General features: G+C 29.5%; 1 long non-coding RNA gene across 1 annotated transcript; it reads right to left on the reverse strand.

Moving 5' to 3' along the window:
- Positions 1-1,629: 1,629 nt before the first annotated feature.
- LOC137922455 (uncharacterized) lies at positions 1,630-5,759 on the reverse strand. The gene is made up of 3 exons (XR_011107522.1): positions 5,506-5,759; positions 3,948-4,155; positions 1,630-1,781 (listed from the first exon to the last, which is right to left on the reverse strand). It is a non-coding gene; the product is annotated as an uncharacterized lncRNA (long non-coding RNA).
- Between the last annotated feature and the right edge of the window lie 241 nt (positions 5,760-6,000).

Below are 6,000 nucleotides of genomic sequence, written 5' to 3' on the forward strand. Positions count from 1 at the left end.
ATTTTATGAAATGTTTTTTTATCTATATTAGACTAAACAAAGACATTTAATAATTAGGCCTTGCCAAAACTTTCCTGAATATTGTTCAATAAGTATACAAAAACTAAAGGAGGTGTAATAAAATGTATTACGGTGATTTGTAAAATTATATAAATAAGCGTATAATAGTTGTGATTTTATCTGTAGTTGAGATGAATTTAAATTTCATGACATTTCGGCATAAAATCAAATAATTATACATACAATCTATTATATTAAACTAAATGGAGCTAATAATTTGAAAACTGATATAATCATGTAATTTTAATTATCAAGTATTTTGTCAACAATAAAGGGATATGGTTAATAAATAGCCCTGAAGTAATAAAATCTACAATTTGGTTAAAAGACGGCAAGTACTTCTGTTTTGTTAATTAAATAAGACTTTTAATTTTATAATACTACAAAACTATTCAGTTAACCTACAGAAAATAACTTTATTACATAACACTTTCACATATATTTTATAATTTACCCAGGGAACATTAATGCGTAATGTAATATAATTTTTCTAAATGTGTACATTATGAAAGTAAACTTGTTACAAGAATCTAGCTTTGTTTTAGGAGATTTTTTATTGATTAACTATTACCTACGATACAACTAATTAATTATAAAATTTATATGGTCTATAAAAGGAGTGTAAGAAAATACGTAAATAAGGACCGACACATTATAGGAAACAAATTTATTTTATTTTTAAAACAAGGCTATCTTCGCGGCTATTTCTTTGTTTTTTGTGTCAGTTACGTAACTTACAATATTTGTTAGTGTTTAATTTATTTTAAGAAGGCAACTAATAAATTTGTAATAGATTTAAATTCAAATAACTTTCTTTTTGTTTAACGGAAAGTTGGTACAAATAAATGAATATAAATATAATTAACGATGAAAATGGATATATAATAAGCCCTATTGTTATGTCCCTTTTCATCAGAAGAATCTGTGCTCAAAAAATTATCAATTTTTTGTCAGAATAAAAATATTTTTAAATTACGTTCTAGTTATAGCTTTTCTATTTATTTCAGTTTCCACAAAAATCTGAACTAGATTTTTGAGATACTGTAATGCCAAAGTATGTACGTCCTTCATGTCGGAATAATATTACAAATAATATATTCTTAATTATTTGTTCTTTGTGAATTACTTTGAATATTACAATTGATTGCATTTTTTTCTAAATTGTGCACTCTGAAGAGTAATTGCTGTTCGTTTACAGCTCCTTTATAGTAGGTGTCTTTTGGAGACAGGTGCCGAACAATGGTTTAAGAATGCTATGCACTAACACTTTTGTCGTATGGTTTAAAACACGCTCAAGCAGAATTAAAGTGAAATTATTCGACTAAAGAGTTTTATTACCAAACTACTCTGTATACTATATATTTATTTTGAGCCTCTTATAAAATCCTTGTAATAAATATAAGTGAATACAAACTTTGCCAAACAAATGTACTTTCAATTTTTGTTTTTCTTGTGAAATATATTTGTAGTCATTACATTTAAGAAATTATTAAAATCACTTTAAATTTAAATTTTACATATAATACAGAATTTTTTTAGAAAAAAAATTAAAATATTTAGTGAGCGTATATAATAAAAAGGGAAGGCTTTAATTTGCAAGAACAAAAGAGCGTTTAGTAGGCAGGCCGAGATGAGTATCGATCGCGCACGCTGCTGAGTCGGCAGTCGCACTTCAGTGCGGCGGGGGGCAGAACACGCACCAAACCTCCATCGGCTGTACTCTATTTTAAAAATATTAAATACCGTAAACATATTTTTATTAAATTTAACTTAATTCATAATTTTTATATTAATGCCGTCAAATTTGCTTTACAGGCGAAAATAGTAAAGAAAATTATTAAGACATGATATAATTTTTATTGTCTTTCATTACATGTACTCATTTTTAAAATGGAATTTATATATAAACCGCTGCAATTATTTGTCAATTTTTTTAACAAATGTCACAAAACGACATGATTATACAGGGTAATTGGTTATAGATGTAAAACTTGGTTTAGGTGTAAAAGCCTGAATGTATAACTTATTTGCTGTCAGTTAATGTGTCATAAGGTATACTTATTGAAAAGTTTCAAAAATAAAACATAACGTAGTAATAATATATTCAGTTTTCAAAATTCAGACCATTACATAAAATTCATAATTATCTACTCTTTGTACTCGCAGATTTGTACTGCCGGAATAATTGATCCGTTGACCATTACATAAAATTCATAATTATCTACTCTTTGTACTCGCAGATTTGTACTGCCGGAATAATTGATCCGTTGACCATTACATAAAATTCATAATTATCTACTCTTTGTACTCGCAGATTTGTACTGCCGGAATAATTGATCCGTTGACCATTACATAAAATTCATAATTATCTACTCTTTGTCCTAGCAGTTTTGTACTGCCGGATTAATTGATCCGTCCTATTCCAATAGAAATAAAAAAAAAACAAAAACTGAAGTAATTTTTATCAATAATTAAATATTATCATTTTAAAAATCAAAATAACGATGATACGAGCTTATTATACAGGCAGCATATTTATGGAGGTAAAAATTAATAAATCATTAACGCGCACGTGAGACGCTAAGGGCTGTTGAAGATTTTTCATCTGGAATGAAGTGATAACCGCTAATGACACGCTCGAAGTGGCGACTCATCCGCCATTGCGAATATATATAGAAACAATATTTTTATATTCTATTATTGAAACTACACGCCAATTGTATTAGTTAGCTTGGTTCTTTATAAAACATTTCTTCTATTTACATCTTTAATAAAGTAATTCAAAATTTTAGAAAGAAAATTTCATGATATTAAATTAAAGTAAATAATGATGTTTGCTGTCAAAAAGTAATAAAAGAAATGTACAAGAGAATGAAAAAGAAATTAATGTCTTGTGCTTATATTTGCACGTAGTCCATTTTATTAGGCAATATTTTATTTTTAATTGTAGTTTTCGAGTTTTCTGCATACGGACATGATGCATGTTTGTAGGATCGCGTCCTTGATAACGCAGGCAGCCTTGCAAACGCACGTGACGATACATTCTAACGCGCGCTTACCATGTAAATTAAACTGACCAACCTTTTTTAGCACAAACATCACATATATCGTGTGCTGTTTACACTCTCTGCTGGTTCCATACAACTGTTTGATTATTTCAGATTAGAACACGGTAAATGTTATTTTCTTTTATTACCAATTATGGAGCATTGACATTTTTTTTAAATTGGTACAACAATAGCTTTAAGGGTGAATGTATATCAGAATGCAAACTATAAAAGTCTTAAACCTATTTCCAATAAACCTATGTGAAATGATCTCTCTGAAATATGTTACATTTATTATTTTTGATATTGGAAGGCCAATAACTTCTGGCGGTGCAAAGTCTGCAGAGACAGGTAGTACATAATAATTAAATTTGATACGCTGTAATACGATATTTGTAAATGGCTTTTCTTATAATATTATCATTACATTATTTATTATTCGCTAAACCGTTGATTTTTGAATAGTGTGTCATATATTAATTACATTGTATGATTATACATCCAAGCCTTTAAAATTTTTACACTTATAACCAATCATATATTTTTATTATAACAATATTTAAGCAGCAACTAATTCATTAATATTTAAAATTCAATATTTTACCTCTGTCCCGAAATACATTGGAATACTATCTTCTACTCACCGTTTTTTTTAAATATATCGCTATATAAAAGTATTTTCAAACAAAAATAACTTTTTTTGGAATTGTCATTATTAATATACATATATTGTAAAAAAGTATGTTCTTTTTTACACATTTAAACTGATTTTTAAATATCTTTGAATTTTCAACACAGATAGTGTAAAATAAAAGTGGGCTCTATTGTAACTATACACACTTAGGGATTATTTGAAGCAATGCCCTGGGGAGCAGCTACACTCAATGACCAGCCGGGCGACATCATCATACAAATGGCACATTAGCGCCCCGCGGTCGACCGCAACGCACCGGACGCACCTTATCTTCCTCTCAACTATATTTGTTCTGCTCCGGATTACTAGAGATTTACCACGGTCAGAGCGCGTTAACAGCCGATTACGTGTCCTCTGCAAAGATGGCTTAAATTTTAATAGCTTCGACAAACTTGGGTTAGAAAAACAATTAACAAATTCACACTGGAATTCTTTTTCATTCTCGATTTACTAGTTAAGGGTTTATTAAAATAAATATATTTACATCATTGTACCTATTACTCTAAAACCCATCAATTTAATTAATTTTTATTTGAACATAAGGACTTGATCACTTACAGCATAGAGACGTGATCTCTTCCTTCGGGCCCAGTGGGCAAGTTCACAGTCGCTTAATAAATCTTGAAGAGAACTATACTCGAGATTAAATAAGAATCACGATATCCGTAAATGAACAAAACTAGCAGACATAGCACTGCGGATTAGGAAGTTGTAGTGACAGGTCACATAGCGCCTAGAACTGATTGCCACTAAAGTCTTAAGGTTGTGTAGTGAAGAATACGGACCGGCAAGCACAGCGTAAAAAGTCCACCCACAAGGATATATGACCTTGTCAGGTCATCGGAAAACGCTAGATGCAGGCCGCTTCCTATCGCTCTAATTGGAAATAAATAGGAATCGCTTTTATAAGCTATGAACGCTCTACGGCTCATATTACAATGATAATGACCTATATATTTCTGCTTTCTGCTTTATTTATAAAGACATTGGTGACTTACTTTGTAAACTATTTGTTTTATAACAGAGGGAAATACAGTCAACTCTCGACTTACGGCGGGGTTAGGTTCCACAACTTCGAACGTAAATTGAAATGGTCGTAAGTCGAATTTTACACAAAATAAATAAAATAATTTGATGGATATTTATGTGTATATTATATAAGCAAATAAAATGGCTTTTATTTTTTATTTATAATTGTTCTTATTTTAGTCGGTTAATTAAATAAATACATACATAAATAAGTGTATATATAAGCATTATTCTGGCTTATAATCGATTATCATCTAAGCTACTGATATACATTCCTGTCTCTTGAGATTTATCAACGATTGTAGTGGTAGTACTTTTTGTTTTTATAAACAAATACGATTTTGTTTGGACACTTTGTTTTTTATTCTCGTTATAAAATTCGTCATAACAGGCAATTGCTTGGTGAATATTGCGTTGTACCTTCAAAAATCTTTCTTAGTCTGAGTCGAAGCGTGCAAGATTATTTTAGATATAAATGTGACGAAAACCTTAAAAAAATTAACACATTTTTTAATAAAAACTATATATATAACTATGCCATTCATTTTAAACTATACTTTAATGAATTATTTAATTGAAATAAATCTCTGTTTTATATATTAGTCCGCTTTATTAAAAATCAACATTTAATGATTAATACCAAGTCAGGCATTAAAATAATTTTCGTAAACTTACCATTTGTTTTTTGTGTTAATGCGTAACAATAAACTTGGGGTGGTCTTCTATAGAGTTCTAAATAAGCAGGTCCTAGTAGCAATAGTGCGGCTCCGCTATAAATCAGCAGTCTGTCGATACGGAGCCGCCCCGCTGTAGCTCGCGACTTGATTTGTCGCGACCACATTAAACAAACCTATGACCACCAGGGTAGTGAACTATATCGATAACAATAAAACAATAATTGGAAACATTAAATGTGTCCCACGCCTTACTCTTACCACCTAAAAAGATTACATAAAACTAGAAGTTATTTCATATTTTATGTCTTTTCAAACATGTGAAGTACCGATCTCATCTTAACGAATATTTGTTTTTCATACTTATCAAAACTATGATTATTATCTATTGTTATAATTTTCAGTTAAATTTTTACATAACCATATAAGTGAAACGTTTTTAATGTGTTAAATATTACAATATGCTTTACTCTGTACATTTGTATTTTAATGAACA

This window comes from Battus philenor, unplaced genomic scaffold (genome assembly GCF_028537555.1).
Source record: "Battus philenor isolate CCGP_79_NKW_IND1 unplaced genomic scaffold, ilBatPhil1.0.hap1 SCAF_2, whole genome shotgun sequence".
In the NCBI taxonomy this organism is placed as follows: domain Eukaryota; kingdom Metazoa; phylum Arthropoda; class Insecta; order Lepidoptera; family Papilionidae; genus Battus; species Battus philenor.